General features: G+C 42.5%; 2 pseudogenes across 2 annotated transcripts; both read left to right on the forward strand.

Annotated features, from left to right (window-relative positions):
* Positions 1–6424: 6424 nt before the first annotated feature.
* LOC149846809 (putative carboxylesterase 2 pseudogene) lies at positions 6425–7728 on the forward strand (annotated as a pseudogene). Its single transcript, XR_016428454.1, has one exon. The product of XR_016428454.1 is annotated as a putative carboxylesterase 2 pseudogene (transcript).
* An 8503-nt stretch (positions 7729–16231) lies between these two features.
* Positions 16232–17429, forward strand: LOC149846810 (putative carboxylesterase 7 pseudogene; annotated as a pseudogene). The gene has a single exon (XR_016430559.1). The product of XR_016430559.1 is annotated as a putative carboxylesterase 7 pseudogene (transcript).
* The last annotated feature ends 858 nt before the right edge of the window (positions 17430–18287 follow it).

Raw genomic sequence — 18287 nt, forward strand, 5'->3', positions numbered from 1 at the left:
TAGGTTTTCTCAATATTTATTCCTAAGCAGTGAACTTTTTCTTTCTTTTTTCTTCCAGATTTTCAATTTTTCTACATTTTTTCTTTCTTTTTGTTGAGCACTATATCAAATTTACAGTTTTCGAAACTCATGTAACGAGCTTTGGGTCAGTGACTCCCATGCCAGACGACCTTAGAGCACTAGATACAAAGTATTCCTCAAACTTAATTGCTCGAATCACTAGACCTTCCATTTTAATAGTTTTACGTATAGCTTGCTTCTTCTCATGTGCAATGTCAACATCTATTAGGCTCTCTTTAAAATCCATGTAATGGGATTTCAGGCCGATGGCTCCTAAATCAGATATCTTTAGGACACAAAGTGTAAACACCCCTGAGGCTCTACTTGCTCGGACAAAATAGGCCACATATATTAACTCAGACAAAGAAGTAACTTTCTTTATTATCCTTTTCGACATGGAACTCAAACACTTCAACTTATGTCTGAGCCCAGCTACTGGAAAATACAAAAAGATCAAACAACTAAATATATGCTCCTTTTCACTTTTTGAGCTCTTCTTTTCAATTTTTGTTCATTTGCTTAGTTTTCATAAATAAACCGTGCATATTAATACTTGTGGTTCAAAATAAATTCTTACATGCATCTATTGCCATTTCTTTGAAATCCACATAAATAATCATACTTTTCTAGACTAGTGTCATAAAAAGTTTTTGTGGGGCTTAAAATTTTTCTAAAATATTAGATTATGTAAAACATTTATATAAGGTCAAATTCATTCCTTAAAAGCCTAATTTGTTTGAGTTTTCATCAATGTGTAGATACGTAGACATAAAAAGATTTGAGTGTGCAAACTACACCCTCCCCCATGCTTGAATGACACTATCCTTAGTAGCACTCCCTTATGTTTGCATGAAACTATATGAATGCACATGAGAGACAGAAAAAATAGGAGGAAAGTAGTAGAAGTCACCTGATCCGCACTGTGGAATCTTACCTGATGTTGCCTTGTACTGGCTCTGCAGAGATTCCACCTGTCTCAATATTTAGAACTCATAAAAAAATGCACAAAATGCAATGCATATATGATCTAACATTCATGCTCATGAACAAAGAAAATGACAGAAAAATAACAAAACTACTAATATCACAACACAAATATGGGTTACCTCCCATAGAGCGTTAAGTTTTACGTTCTTAGTCAGACGGATCTCTGGTGACCCTTTATCGTCCATGAGATTAATGGGCGTGAAGTCATGCTCAATAGAATAGATCTCGAAGAACTCATTGAGATGACAGTAGGGGTATTCATTACTAAGGCCATAAAAAGATGGCAATATTTGGATTATACTGACCTTGATCTTGAACTATGTTGCTCCTATAATGGGTCTAGCGATGCAAAACACATGAGTATATTCATTGGGAATGAAATACACCCTCAGAAAATGGGTTCACTGCTGATCCTCAGACATGGGGCCGGATCGATGGGCTCTCCTAATAATAGACTCGGGGTCCTCAACAGTCTCAACAAGCTCGGGGTCAAGCGAGTGTCGCCCTTGTATACACCTCAAGGTAGACTGATGTTGAAACCATTCTAAAGGAGGGTCTTTCTATCTACCTAACACGCAGCGTGATCAAAGCACAATAAACCATGACGTGGGTAAAATAAAATAAGGAAGAAAAACAGTAAACACACACCACACACTTTCACCCAAACATATATTTTGCGAAAAGCAAACTATGAGCACGGTACCAATCGTGTACAGTCACCTCCTAAAGGTAGCCTAATAGGTGAGCCGTGTAGAAATAATAAACTGGTCTCTAGGGCTCACAAGCACGTGGTTCTAGAATCTTAAGTACTGAAATAAACTAACAATCCTGAGTAATAAGCAGAAAAATAAACTTGTAGCCCTAAATAAGTAACAAAAAGGAAACTAGCAATCCTAAATAAAATGAAAATACAGAATGAGAAATAAAGTGAATACTCGTATCTTTCGCAGTTCCCCAGCAACGGTACCAAAAATTTGGTACAACTTTTATGAAATAGATTTTTAAAATAATATTTTTGAATAAAACAATTTATGCAAGCCAGGCACCAAGTAATAAAAATCGGCTCGCATGAGTGGTGGAGTCTGGGTCGATCTCAGGAAATGGGAGAAACACTTTATATTCCACAGAAAACTAATCTACTCTTTATTGCCTTGAAAAATAAAAGAATTAATTAACTAAGAGTGTGGCCCTCTGCGGAGGGCTTAAACAAATAAAAATAATTAAGTGGCCTTATTACACACCCAAAATGAATAAATGAATAAATCCTAAGCGAAAAAAAAGAAAAGGGGCTTCAATGCTTGAGCTTCTAGTCCCTTTTGATGTATTTGCTTTATTTAATATTTCTTTACTTATTGAAGTAGCTTGGTTGCTTCAGTTGACATTATCGAAAATATGCAATATTGTTTTGCTACTGCAAGATAAAAAAAATAAAACATTTGGTGTTTATAGTTATCCCCATTATATGTGAGAGGAGATCGTATAAAACAAAAGCAGGGATCTAGAGAGTGGTTAATAGCCAATCACATGACACCATTTCACGTAGGGCGTGCACTTTATACCATTTTACGTATAAAACCCTGTCTTTTGATTAAATATGTGTCATATATTCTTTGCTGCATTTTAAAAGATATGCCACAAACATAGGTGATGATATGCATCTGGCCATACATGAGACACTGTAGCTGCATTTGCGTGATCACCATCTGTAAGTACAACTTTAGGGTTCTTCCCATTCATTGCCTGTGTAAATACTCTAAACAACCACTCAAAGGTTCAAGTCAAGAGTGAATCCAATGCCTGTATCCTTCTTATCATGTGCATCATTAGTGCACATGTTTACTTCTTCAGGTGAGTCATTAGTACATATGTTCACTTCTCCATAACTTTCTAATGATTGAGATACATCATCTTCACTGCAACTAGATGATAAGCTCACCACTGTCATAAGCAAGATATCAATTTGTGTTAGCCAGCACACATGTTTACTACGATTTATTCAAGATGCATATAACAACGAATATCGATTAGTTAAGCAAGTCAAAGAAATGATTGAATGAATCATAGTATAAAAGCAACAACGATTTGTTAATTGCTTAAACTATACATCGAGTTGTTATTTATCATGCCAATAAAAGAAACAATTTATCGTATAAATGTGTTGACAATAGTGATTCAAGTGACAATGATTTAATTATATCTAGGACGCTGTGAATCAATTTCAATAGAAATCGCTAAATGAGCAACGATTTAAATACGTAAATCACCACCATAAGCACGCAGTAATATAAATTTTGCACGCACACGTTTTAAAATAATACTACAAATATCTTATAAATCGACACTAGAAAACATATAATATCTTACAAATTGATATATATATATCACATAATATATTACAAATCGATATGAAAATTCAGCATAATTGCTTATAAATCAATATTAATAAATAAAATAATATCTCACAAATCGATAGTATGTTATTACAACCGCGATTTGTGATACATTGCATATACTGAGTGAATGGACGGTACCAGATGGGGTAGAGGCCCTTCCTCGTATTTGTAACCAAGCATTCTTGTCAACAGGTCTTAACGTCCTACAAATATCTTTAATTTTCCAACCGTCGAAAAGCCAACATCCACCTGTAATAACAAAACAATACCTTAATAGCACTTACGATGATATACGTTCTTCAACAATAGCATGATGACATGGAAAGATACTCACGATGCCTTAATGGCACTTGTTCAAATGTTTGTGCGTCATTGCTTTTTTCATATTGCCTAACGAAGACGAAGAAGAATAGAAGACTGTAAGAAGAGATGATCTACAAATTTCCCTATGATGCCCACCAATGATCGAACCAGTCGATCAATTTATAGTTATCTCCACGAGATAGGAATGAACCCGGGAATGTTTTGTAACACAAGGCAAGAACAAGAAGGCGACAATGTGTTGTAACATAAGCTAAAAACCAAGGCGGGAACCTGGACTCGCGGGAATGTGCAAAGCTATTTACGGGAGAACATTTATGTCAAACACATATCTATCTTACGGGAGAACATTTATGTCAAATGTATATCTATCTTTTTTATATATTATTTTATTCTAAAATCATCATGGGTAACATTGGCGTATGAATTATTGCAGGTCCCAAGATATTCCTCCATGCACCCCCAAACACACGAATTTGTCTTTGGGGAGAACACACGACCCCCTCTTTTATCTGCAGTTTAGAATGCGAAAAATGTAAAACTGCATTTGATCTGGGCTTGGCAATCGTGGCCAAGCACAATGTGTACTTGAAACTGGTGTCATTCATAAATGTTGACGGATTTTAGTAGGTTGAACGTTATGTCATTCATAAATGCTAACCCATGTCCTCTTATGTAGGGATGGCAGTGGACCGGAGCGGGGGACAAGGTCTCCACACCCGCCCCGTCTCAAACAAATTATCCCCATCCCCGCCCCGCCCCCGCCCCTGTTCCCATCCCCGCCCCCGCCCCATCCCCATCCTCGTCCTGTTTGTATTTCTGTTTCTAATATTAAAAAAAATAGAGATTACCCCTTTTTAGTTTCCCTTTTATCGGGTGTCGAGGGGTAGGATTTGCCGAGAGGTGTCGTCACAGATGTCGTCGGGGCAGGGTGATTTTCACTAGAGCTTGCATCGTCGGGCCACGATCGAAACGCCCAAGAGCGAGTCTCTAGAATGGTGGGGCCCGTTTCAGGACATGGTGATTGGTGGCCATTGCCACCGTTGACAGACGGGGTGGAAGTCGGCAGCTCCTCGCAGTCGCGATCGTCCTCTATCCTTAGAAGCAACACCTTCTTGCTACTGTCCGACATCGCTTCCTTCGTCCCTCGACGGACTCCGACGATGATGGTTGCCGATGGTGGACAAAGAGGGAGGGTTGAGGGCAGACGAATGTGGTGCTGCTGTTGTACACGATTTAGGGTTAGTAACTTAGTAAGTTAGTAATTTTTTTAACCGGGATGGGGCAGGATTGAGGCGGGGCGGGGATGGGGTGGGGCGGGGCAAGGGAAAGTGTAAGTACATCCCCGAACGGGGATGGATTTTAACCTTTGTCCCTGCCTCCATCCCCGTTTCATACCCTTCATCCCCGGTCCAAACGGGGCGTGGCCCCGCTTTCCCCCGGTCCACTGTCATCCCCACTCTTATTGGTGAATGGGGGGTAGTGGGTTCAACGGAGGGAGAAATGAGGTGAATTGGGCCCCACCCATCGCATGGTTAAAAAAGGAGCCACACACAAATCCCTGTAGATGCTTCTCTTTTGGGTACGTAGGTCAAAATTTGAATTGGTCTAACCCAAAGTCCAAAATGAGTTCTTTCCTCTAGAAGGATCTGAATTCAAGATTCAAATTATACGGATTAACTATTTTGGGTCTCCACAAGAATCCAAGCTAAATCCTCATGGTCCAAATAGACCTTTTAAGCATTTTGGATATTTTAAGTATTATTTATTAGTTAGTTACTCCAAACCATACTTTGGCGTCGATTATTTGTGAAAATAATTAAAATTAATCAATTCATTGCTAAATAATTAAGAAAAAGGCCAAAAATGAATAAACAAATGAAAAAAACCTTGGCCCACAACCTGCTCGTTATGACCGTGAGGCTAATCCCGTCTAGCCAGACTTATTATATTATATATACATAATATACATTATATGTATACACACATATATATATATATATATATGTATATACATATAATGTCAACCTCTACTTACAACTACATTCACTTACAGCCAAACATGGTGAGGAATAAAAAAAAAATGAATTCTTGAAAATGTTACTTATGCTTTCAAACATTAATACAACTTCTTTAAAATTCATTTCCCTGGAACTCAAGTTTTTTGTATTTCCTCGGGCTCCTTGCAAAATCCTTCAACACTGGTTCCCAAATAAAGCGTTAACTTAGTTGGGTGCAAGCTGTAAGATGGGTACTCACCTAGACTGGGCCGTATAAAAAAATTCTATATTGTTAAATTCTTGCTTCTTAGGTGAATGATAGTCATGGCTGAAGAATGGACGGCCAAACTTTGTCCACATCTAGAAGCTTTTTGATGGAATTTGGGGGAGGTCGGCACTGTCCCGTGGACTACAAACAAAACCAAGCTTACAATTTATGGTGAAATATAAAGACCACACCCATCATCATCCATCTCGTCCTTCCCGTAGTTGGGTGTAAGCTGTAAGATGGTACCCACCTAGACAAGCCCCATAAAAATTATCTATATTGTTCACTTCTTACTTATTTGGTGAATGATAGTGATGGCTTAAGAATGAACGGCTGAAATTTGTCCACATCAAGCTTTTGTTGGATTTTGGGGAGGCCGAATCAAGTGTAATCACATGGCGTTTGTACCTGATCCTAATTACTTTTGGGGTGCCGTTCATTTTGTTGATGGACGGCATCTAAGGTGCCTTGAACAGACTTCTATGCACGGTACAAGCAAAACCAAACTTATAATTTATGATGAAATATCAAGACCATACACATCATCATCATCATCATCCATCTCGTCCTTCCCGTCGCAGAACGATGGAGCACTCCCAAGAGATCATTACAGAGATCCCGGAATTGATTCGCGTCTACAAAGACGGAGGTGTGAGAGGTTCAAGGGAACGGAGAGGGTCCCGGCTTCTGTTGACCACCAAACAGGGGTCTCCTCCAAGGACGTCACCATAGACCCTGACACGGGCCTCTCTGCTCGCATCTACCTCCCCCCACTCCCCAACGACGAATCTCCGAAGCGGCGCCCCCTCCTCGTCTACTTCCACGGCGGCGGCTTCGTCATCGAGTCCGCCAATTCCCCCCTCTACCACAGTTACCTCAACTCCCTCGTCGCCGAGTCCGGCGCCGTCGCCGTCTCCGTCGACTACCGCCTCGCCCCGGAGCACCCCGTCCCGACTTGCCACCTCGACTGCTGGGTTGCCCTCCAGTGGGTGGCGCGCCAGACTGGTCCCGGCGCAGAGCGGTGGCTCGCTGAGCACGCTGACCTCAGCCAGATCTTCCTTGCAGGTGACAGCGCCGGCGGCAACCTTACCCACCACGTCGCCATGCTCGCCGGCGGGGTTTCCGAAGTTTTCGGGTCGGCTTCGGTCGCCAACGAGTCGGTCGAGGTAGAGGTGAAGGGGGCCATTCTGGTTCACCCGTATTTCTGGTCGACGATCCGGATCGGCCGCGAGACGCCGGAGATGTCCGCGATCGTGGAGTTGCTCTGGGCGGTGTCGTGCCCAGCAAGCCCCGTCGTCGACGACCCCATCTTAAACCCGCTGGTGGTCGGCTCGCCGTCGCTCTCCCGCTTGGGCTGCCGGCGGGTGCTGGTCGCCGTCGCCGGGGAGGACATCCTGCGGGATCGCGGTTGCTGGTACTACGAGGCCTTGACCTCTAGCGGTTGGGACGGGGTGGCGGAGATCGAGGAGACGGAGGCGGAGAACCACGTGTTCCATCTCTTCAACCCTGAGTCGGAGAAGGCCAAGCTGCTGCTGAAGCGATTTGCTTCCTTCATCAACCGTGATTGACGCCATACTAGCCGTCCGTTCTGTTTCGGGGATAATAACACATGTTCTTCTTACCTAAAATTTACTCTTCTCCGTAGTTTGGTGCTTTTGTTGACGTTGTGGAAAATAATCACAGTTATTTTTGCTACTGAAAGAGACAAAAAGATATTTGAAATATATATATATATATAGCTGCCAGATGTATTTTTCCGCAAAAAATCATGGAAAAATGCATTTTTTAGGGTATGATTGATAGCTTGTTCAGGGTTGGACGAAATGAACAAAACGAAGGGAACAGAACATTGGTTCTTCTGTAACAACTGTTCCAAGTCTAGCGTTTGTTTGGACCGTACTCAAATGCTATGTTTCAAATGTTCGTTGTTTGATGATGATGTGCGAATAACTTGGACAATCAAGGATAATGGGTCGAATCACACCCCAATGCTTGGTTTGGACCTTACTCAAATGCTATGTTTCAAAAACATGATATGGGTCTTTGAATTTCGCCCAGATCCCTCGGCACTGACGTCTTTCACCAGATATACATAAGCAAAGGCACCTTCTCTGAGTTGCCTGACTATTCTGAACTTGTTCTCATTGATCCAAACGCCCCCCCACCTCCATTAACAGCGTCATTGAGATCATTCAATCTGGAAAACAAGCAACCCATCTTCTCCCTATAGAGTCCAAGAACCTAAATCATATCAAACCAGTCCAAGATCTAGCCTTGCAATCAATGTAGACCTACCCAATCTCATGAACGTTCCCCTCGGATCATGAACTCGTTCAAGGAGGGGGGGGTGTGCCTCTGTGAAAGCAAGCACACCGGAGAGAAGAGGAAGGCACAGGCGAACGCCAACCTCCCGTGAAGCAAGGCAATGGAGAGTTCGACAGGGTCGCCAGCTGCTCAAAGAGGAAACAGGGACAGTGGCGCCGATGGGTTTGCTCACCGAAGAGAGAATGGGGAAGCAAACCGACGAGAGAGAGACACATCGACGGGTGCGATGTGCTCGTCGATGCATTTTTTTTTGTTTCCTCAGTTCCTGTTCATTTTGTAACGAGGTGTGGGGGGAGGTGGATCAAAAATTATGCAGTATAATGGGCGCGGTGGATGCACAGAATGCCATCCACCGCGTCCAACGTTTGTTGAAAATCGCCGTTCAAAACAAGATTTTTGTCTGAATCACGCTGAGAACGATGCATCAAACATACCCTTTGGGATTCATCAGTGCTTTTGAAGGGCCACTAAAAGTGGCAGTGAAGCTGGGACCTTTAGTGGCACTTCAAAACGCCGCTAAAAGCCTTTTCTAAATATGAGGTGCATCCTTAAAGGTCTTTAGCGATGCTTTTGAATTGCTGAAAAAGGTCTCAGCAAAACTAGCAGCTTTTGCTTCAAAAGTGCCGCTAAAGGCCCTTTTTAAGGCTTTTGCACATTTTTTGTGCAATTTTTTTTGTTGACCATCCATCAAGCATGTGCAATAGACAATCAACACGATTAAGCATGGTTAAGCAGTTATTGATCAAGCATATTCTCTCTCTCTCTCTCTATATATATATATATATATATATATAGAGAGAGAGAGAGAGAGAGAGAGAGACGGTGCTAAACCCATTTGGTGCTAAATCGAAGCTAAAGCGTGTTGGCCGCCCATTATGCGCATTGATGGATGATCAGTGCGCAAAAAACCTTTAACGGTATACTAAAAGCGCCAATAAAGGTTGTCTCTTAGATTGTGGAAGCTAATTATTTTGATCCAAAAACCCTTAAAAACCAATTGGGTTTTTCATTCATATTAGGGTTTTGGTGTAAAATGCACATAGGAAACAATTGGTTCCCCCAAAAAAACTCAAAAGTCTAGGAGAAGTGGACCAAGAATTGCTGCCAGACTCTTCAAGTTTTTGACCAAAATTCTACTGCCTCATATAGCAAAATAGTAGTCATTGACACCCCGTCTTGTCATCAAAACTGAAACACCACTTTCCCTCCCTATCATCCCTTGTCACCAAAAAGTTTCTAACACCAATTGGGTTGTCATCAAACACTTTTTGATGACAATGGTTCATATAGGCCCCGACATATAATGAGAGATTTTGAAATCATTGAGTAACCTAATTTTTCTCAAAATTTGTGAGGCCTCTTCAGGTTCTATAGATAAGGGCTTCTTTTCGGATCCGTTGTCGATATACCCAAGATAATCACTTAAAGGTACTGATAGAATTATCCGATTTCAAAAGTTACCACCACCAATATAACCAAGTTCACCAGTTAAAAATATTAGTAGGGGGATTCAGATATCCAAATTATATGACAAGATTTTTTCAAAAACTCTCTAAAAAAAGAAAGGCTCTAATACTAAAAGAGAGAGTGCCAAACGTCTGCAGGATCAGACGATGGGTCCCAAAGAGGCTCAGGTTAGGGGGCCCAGCCGGGGACAATGGATCCAAACAATGAGGGTTCAGACGGCTGAATGGCCGGACTGTGAGGCCGGTCCTGGGGAAGCTTGGGTTAAAGGGCCGAGCCTGATGGTAGGGGTCTGGACGGTAGGAGACCAGACGATGAAACTGCAGATTTCGGGTTTGCAAATGATAGGTAGCAGATTAAATGCAGTCTGCAAGTCTTGCAGACGGTGAAAACCAAACGACAAAGCCCTGCCAGACGGCGAATCCCACAGACATATGGGTTTGCATATGGTGAATCTTCAAACGACAGGAGCTAAACTACAAAATCTTTTAGAACAGTCTGTGGTCAGCTTTAGATTCATGTTTAACTCTCAAACCTAGTAAGGTTTCATGAGGTGGTGCAAACGAACTTCAACTAGACCTAACCAACAATGTGAACCAAGAAAACCTTTTTCACTTGGATTGAATATGTTACATTTTGTTAAATAATGGGACATTGTTCATTCCAAATTTATGTATTTTAATGCAAATAAAGGCAGGTAGTGCGTGGAGTAAAAGCTATTTTTTTTTAAGGAAAAATAATCAGAATATTATTCAAAATAAAGAGGAATAATACATTAGGAATGGCGAGGTGTCAATTCCATGAATGAACAAAGGGCAAATGGTTCAAGTAACTTTGGCCATTTGAAGAGAATTCGTTGCGAGAGCTTTCCAAGGGCAGCATTCACCAAAACTGTTGGGGGAAGCTGAAATTTTATGTACGGCCGAGCGTTACTTTGTAGCCAAATAAGCCTCTACATAATAAGCACAAAACATCTCTACACAAACCTGATTTTACTGCTCATATTTTTGATAAAAGGGGCAATCACACTACAAGAAAAACTTCAATTAGCAATGGATATTTGCGACAAATTTTTTTCGTCGCCCATTTACGATGGATTAGCGAGAGAAAAATATCTGCCGCTAACATTCGAAGTATTTGTGGAATTAGCGACGAAAAACATATATATGGTCGTGAGTTAGTGACGGATTAGTTATGGCCAAATTTCATCTCAAACTCTATCGCAAATAAGCTACGGCTCAGCAACAGAAATTTTTTGTCGCTACTCCATCGCAAAGTTGCGACAGAGTTTGGCCGTCGCTAATCCATCGCTAAATTTCCCTTAAATCTCTAATGCGAGCCCCTTTTCTCTTTTTTTTCTGATGTCGCCCACTCGCTGCCCGTCGAGCTCCTATCGCCCGCCCGCCCGCCCGCCGCCGTCGCCCATCGACCTCCCATTGCCCGCCTGCCGCCTGTCGACCTCCCATCCGACAACCGCAGATGACCCCCCACCCCCTCTCTCTCTCTCGGGTTGTCGGAGGGCCAACAACCCCTATCGAGCCCTCCTCTCTCTCTCTCTGTGGTTGTCGGGAGGCCGGCAAGAGACCAGTGGCCACCTGCCGCATCTCCCCCCCCCCCCTCTCTGTGTGGTTGCTGGAGGGCCCGCCCTCCGTCTCTCTTTTTCGGGTTGCCGGCAACCCCTGTCGTGCCCTCCCCTCTCTCTCTGTGGTTGTTGGGAGGCCGACAGGAGGCCAGTGGCCCCCTGTCGCATGTCCCGCCCCCCTCACTCTCTGTGGTTGCCGAAGCCCCCCCCTCCCTCTCTCTTTCAGGTTACCGGAGGGCCGACAACCCCTGTCGTGCCCTCCCCTCTCTCTCTGTGGTTACCGAGAGGCTGGTGGCTCCCTGCCGCATCTCTCGCCCCCCTCTCTCTCTTTCGAGTTGCCGGAGGGCCGTCAACCCCTGTCGTGCCCTCCCCTCTCTCTCTCTGCGGTTACCGGGAGGCCGATAGGAGGCCGGTGGACCCCTGCCACATCTCTTGCCCCCCTCTCTCTCTGTGGTTGCCGGAGGGCCCCATCTCAGGGACTGAGCCCTTTAGCTAAGCGAACCAGGCTGGGCTCTGTTCAAACCAAGCTCAACTCGGTAGGATGACTTAGCGGATAGGCATGACCCACGACAAGTGGGTTGTGGCTTCAGCTGTTGCATTAGGTCGGTAGGGGAAAAAGAGCAGAGTGGGAGGGTTGTGCTCGGCACCCTTCTTCCTAGCAAATCTAGGTTGGTGGCCTCCTGCCCCCTCTCTCTCTGTGGTTGGCGGGAGACTGGCAGTAGAATGGCGGACAGGGGTCGTACCCATGTCACTTTCTGTTCTTTAGTATGGCTACAACCTTCTAAGTCTTCACACTTTTGCAGTTTTACGCTGCATCCGCCTTTTGACTTCGCGGCTCGAGCTGCGTATCATTTACACTCGTAGACACTCGAGCGCGCCACAATCTCACAAGGTAGGGAAAAACTTCACGAGGACTTTGAAAACTGCAAATCGGGTAAATACTCGCGGTGAGTAAGTGATGTAAGCGCATCATATGTTATTTAATTTATTGAATGCAACACTTTTTTGTTCACACACTCACTTAGTTTTAGATATCTATGACTGCTTTGATGGAGTTCGGAGATCATGTTGAGCATGATTTTAATGTATGAGAATAGAAGTGTTCTTATTTTTTTATTTTGAATTCAATGCTAGTCATGGTAGTAGTTAGTGGGATATTAGAGTGTGTTTGCTACATGTACATGTTTGACCGAAGGAGGTGTTGGACAAATTGTGGTCCTCATTCATGGTATACAATTGTTTCTCATAATTAATGTATTTCATATTTAATTTTTTTGTTATAGTCATGTCTACTAACTTTCTGAAAACATTTGTAAGCTTCGAATCGCTTCGCGACTACGATGGAGGAGTAGAATGCGAGAAAGGTATGGCAGAAGGTGACTGTCAATCGATTTGCAGACATGTTGCACAATATGAAGATTGCAGCAAGAAAAGCATCTGGCGGGATAGATGATCCACTGCAGTGGAAGGGTCATGGACCTCCTACTATCAGGTCAGATGTTTGGGATGCAATGTGCGACAAGTGGGCAGGGCATGAATTTTGAAACCGCTCAGCGAAGGCTGCACAAAACCGAACGAAAATGCTCGATGCCCATCTACACACAGGTGGATCTAGGACTTTTGGGAGCCACCTAAAGAAAATGATAACTCATCAATATATATATTGTCAATTTTATAAGTATTATTGCAAACCTGTTAAATAATTCTTTTATCATTTAACTTTGTAGGAAGCAGAAAAAGGAGACATTATGTCATACAAGGATGTGTTTGTTGAAACACATAAACGTAAGACTACGGGAGAGTTCATATCAGAGAAGGCGAGAACGACAATGGTATGTATTTATTGTATTAATAAACATTATAATATACAAGTTATCATAAATATTATAATTCTTAATTATTAATTCATACTATAATCATTATTTTGTAGGAGTCATATAAGCAACAGATGGTAGAGTGATATAGCAATGACTCCACTCAGCATCCACCTTTTTATCCTGCAGCATGGGTGACTACAACAGGTGAACCAAAAAAGGGTCGTGTGTTCGAGTTTGGGAGTAATATGAATACCTCACCACTCGTTGCTTCCTCCAGTCACGGCTCACAGAGTTCTCCTGTCAGCATCAACTCCAAGCATCCGACTGACCTGCCTAATTCTTGGGATGGTGTACGCCAGCTCGTTAAGGCCACAATGTGTGACTATTTACATGAAATAATTTCTTACGTTGTCCGTAATGAGTTGTGCAGTTTTTTTTGGGACAGAGAAACTTTGTCTGCAGGTGCCTCTCAGGTATGAAAGTTTTATGTGATGTATTGCATGTCGTTAGATTTCATGTTACTTTGATTGCCTTAACTTAGGTGCATTGCATATAATTTATTTCATTATATTTTGTTTATCAATATTAACATTTCTTTTCTTTTGTAGGTTGCTGGAGATAATCAGCGTAGAGGAGCTGAAAGGGCAGATCTAGACAATGAAGAAGATAACGCACAGAATCTTGGTGATGATTAAATTCATGTGTTGAATTTATTGTACCTTCTTGTTGTTTAAAAAATGTAAATGTTCACTTGTAAATAATTAAAACTTGGCAAAAAATTATAGTGGATCGATAAATTATTTTAGTTGCTTTTTATATGTATTTTTTATGTGTACTTTGTTTTTTATATACAGGAAATATAAATTGTATCACGAGAATTTTTTTCGATATTTATGTTTTAAACAATTTTTTAAAATTTTTTTTCTTGTTTGTGACGGATATTTTTCATCTCTATTTACAACCGGCATCCAATTTAGCGACGAATATTAATCTGTCGCAAATGTGAATCGACCAATGTTTTTGTGACGGATTTTAATTCGTCGCTACAATAGCGACGAATTTTAATCCGTTGCAAAACCAAAATCTTCGTATATTAACGACGACCTTGCAATGAATCATGACATTCGCTAATTCATCACAAATTAGCAACAAAATTTGTGACAGGTAGTTTCTGTCGCTAATTAGCGACTATAATTTTGTGATGGAAGCTATTCGTCGCTTAGCCAACGCTAATCCATCGCTAAACTGTTTAGCGATGAATTAACGACAAATTTAGGTTGTCGCTAATCCACAGATTTCTTATAGTGTCAACACATTAGACCTAGGTTTGCTAACACTTTCCCATAATTGATGCGGAAGATTCCATACCTTTATAAAACACTCTTAAAAAAAGACAGCTCAAAAACAAGTGATTAAAGTCTTCCTTATTGCATTTACAAAGAATACATGGGCTTGGCAAAGAGAATTCTCTTTTCTTAAGAGTTTGGTATGTGACAAGTCAATCATGCAAAATCAACCATCCTATACGGGAACTATGGATAGGGAAGAAAAGGTCCCATAGAGACTTGTAAGGGAGCCATTGGACTATGGGTGGCCTAAGAGATCGTTCAGCAGAATCCATGAAGAAGGTACCATTTTAAAAAAAGTTCCACCTTGGAACGCCCATGTTGGAGGTGGGACAAATTGAAGACAACTCTCTCATAAGAGACATCCATTCCTCAAACACCATTGGGGATGGATTTCCTCTAAGTCATATTTTTCAACCACATTGCCGGTCCCAAAAGGAGTGGATCATGCTTTCTTTGCCTCTTGCTGCCCAATAGAGCACTGATGGGAGTCCTTCAAATGTTCAACCTCACACCATGCATCTTTCCCAAACCTAGTTTTTTCCCATTTTCCAATTCAATATGGGTGGCTTAATCTGATCCAACATTTTCAAATAACGGATCCACTAACCCGCTTTGCCCCACCCATCCATTCCCATGAGCAAAAGCTAATTTGATGGAGAATGAAAGGGAACGGAAGCAAATTATGTCCTTACCTAGAAGGAAAAAAACATACTATTATATATGAGCTTTGTTGAATGCTGAATATGTTGCTCAGTACCCTGTAAAGTACTTCTTTAGTAGTTGGTTTTGTATGAACATTATTTACTTTTAGAACAGATGTACTTGTATAGTTTTTACATTTTATGAAAGCATGTCATAATCTTTTATATTGTGGTGTTACCATCAAACTAGGAATTTATTGCAAAAATTGGGCTATCACAAATTTTAGAGAACTAATTTTTTTTACTTTGAGTTTTTTTAGACACAATGCAAATACATGAATATGTCGGTTCTAGTTAAGTAGAAGTTTAAATTCATAAGATCATAGGCCGTAGCAGGTTAATTGATAAGATCATGGACTTGCTCAAATGTGGGTAAGGCCTAATGCTCTATAATTGGATTTAGACAGATTTTGGGTGTAACTGGTTCTAAAGAGATTTACTTAATTGGCTGAAGTTTTCATTAGAAGGAGATTTTATGAAGAATTTGTACCTGATGATTTTGATCAAATCATGCCTCAACTTGTAATTGAGCACTTATGTAGGCTTAGAATATTAGGTGGGAGACTATGTCCTTTATATACTTGGTCAATATGAGTAGGCTAGGCCGAATCTTGCTGAAAGGATGGATCCTCACATACTCAAGTGACACTTTTTTATTTTTATTGATTTTTATCAAGTGACTATTTCATGTTGAGAAACAAGCCACATGGCAACTCATATGAGAATCTTGGAACCATGCCCAACAAAAACACACCATGTTGCATCGTCAAATAGCACAAGTATCACTAACATATTGTATTAATATGTTTACGTAGAGATCCCTTCCTAATAATTTTCACCACCAACCACCACATGAACCCAGGTAACCCAAGCCTGGTATGAAATTTGGAATGGGTAATATCCAAGTGAAACCCGACCCATTGATAGCACTATTCATATTACTATACAAAATCAAAACTTATGAATTACGAGATGAAATCTCAAGATCACACACACCATCATCATCGTCATCCATCTCGTCCTTCTCCTCCCAGAACGATGGAGATCGTCACAGAGATCCCGAAATTCCTTCGCGTCTACAGAGACGGACTGGTGGAGAGGTTGAAGGGAACGGAGAGGGTCTCGCCTTCCCTCGACCCCCAAACCGGGGTCTCCTCAAAGGACGTCACCATAGACCCCGAGACGGGCCTCTCCGCCCGCCTCTACCTCCCGCCGCTAGCCCCTCCGAAGCGGCGGCCCCTCCTCGTCTACTTCCACGGCGGCGGCTTCGTCATCGAGTCCGCCAAGTCCCCCCTCTACCACAGTTACCTCAACTCCCTCGCCGCAGTGTCCGGCACCGTCGCTGTCTCCGTCGAGTACCGCCTCGCCCCGGAGAACCCCGTCCCGACTCCCCATCTCGACTGCTGGGTTGCCCTCCAGTGGGTGGCACGCCAGACTGGTCCCGGCGCAGAGCCGTGGCTCGCCGAGCACGCTGACCTCAGCCGGATCTTCCTCGCCGGTGACAGCGCCGGCGGCAACCTTACCCACCACGTTGCCATGCTCGCCGGCGGGGTTTCCGACGTTTTCGGCTCGGCTTCCGTGACCAACGAGCCGGTCAAGATCGAGGTCGAGGGGATCATTCTGGTTCACCCGTTCTTCTGGTCGTCAGCGCGGATCGGCCGCGAGAAGCCAGAAGCGTCGAAGCTATTGGAAGCACTCTGGGCGGTGTCGTGCCCCGCGAGCCCCGGCGTCGACGACCCCATCCTCAACCTGCTAGCGGTCGGCTCGCCGGCGCTCTCCCGCTTGGAGTGCCGGCGGGTGTTGGTCGCCGTCGCCGGGGAAGACATCGTGCGGGATCGCGGCTGGTGGTACTACGAAGCCTTGACCGCTAGCGGTTGGGAAGGGGTGGCGGAGATCGATGAGGTGGAGGGGGAGGAGCACGTGTTCCATCTCTTCAACCCTGAGTCGGAGAAGGCCAAGCTGCTGCTCAAACGCTTTGCTTCCTTCATCAACCATGATTGACGCCATCCTAGCCGTCCGTTAAAGGCCGGAGTGATAATGACGCACTTACTAAAAATTATACTTTTCTACGTGGTTTGGTTTCTTTTGTCCACGTTGTGGAAGACTATCGATCAATATTTGGATCTGAACAAAAAAATAATTGTTGTTGATTGTTTGCTTTTTGTCTGGATGCCACCAAAAATCCCACTTATTTTTTAAAATATTATGCTCACTGAAGGGGACAAGACAAGATGGGGAAATTGCATTGGGCTCCTCAATAGGTCATGCGGGCCACTCCCTCAAAAAATAGGTGGTCTGTTGTAGGGATGTAAATGGTTTGAATTTGGTTTGGATTCAGATATCATAAGATTCAATTAATAAAATATACTTTAGTCGGAGTCGGGTTCAAACGTAGACAAACATGCAATAATGCTAACCAAATCAAAGTCCGACAGCGAAATAAAACCTGAATCCCTACCAAATCCGATTAGCTGTACTGTTCGGACATGGTTGTATTGCTTGGCATACCAAAGAAACTCTATGAAATTATGTTTGGTGCATATTTTGTCATAAAAAGCTATATACGATATATGCATCTCGTATGGCTAAGTTAGATAAATCTGGATACCAGATCTAGTATGATCATAGGGTCTCACGAATTGAAAACCAAAAGCTACAACCATGGTGGGGTCATTAAGATAATTTATGTAATTTAATTATGTTATTTAATATTATTTAATAGATGCATATAACCTTCTTTGCATGGGTTATAAATGAGGTTACAGAATCAAAGGACCATTATCTCCATGTCTAGGGTGGAGTTAATCCTAATCTTTGCATGGATGCCTATATCAGTGTTGTGAGAGGCGAGGCACACGCTCAAGGTACTGAGGCGCACACTCAGGAATTGCTTTGAATACATAATTATCTAAAATAATTTCAAATATAACACTGTTTGGATTGCCATCACTATGATTTCAGCTAAATGTTTGATGCAAGTTTCAATAGCATTAATAGCTCCCGATTAATTGCGTGGCGGT

The sequence above is a fragment of the Nuphar pumila genome, chromosome 2 (assembly GCF_984573655.1).
Source record: "Nuphar pumila chromosome 2, dmNupPumi1.hap1.1, whole genome shotgun sequence".
Classification (NCBI taxonomy): Eukaryota; Viridiplantae; Streptophyta; class Magnoliopsida; order Nymphaeales; family Nymphaeaceae; genus Nuphar; species Nuphar pumila.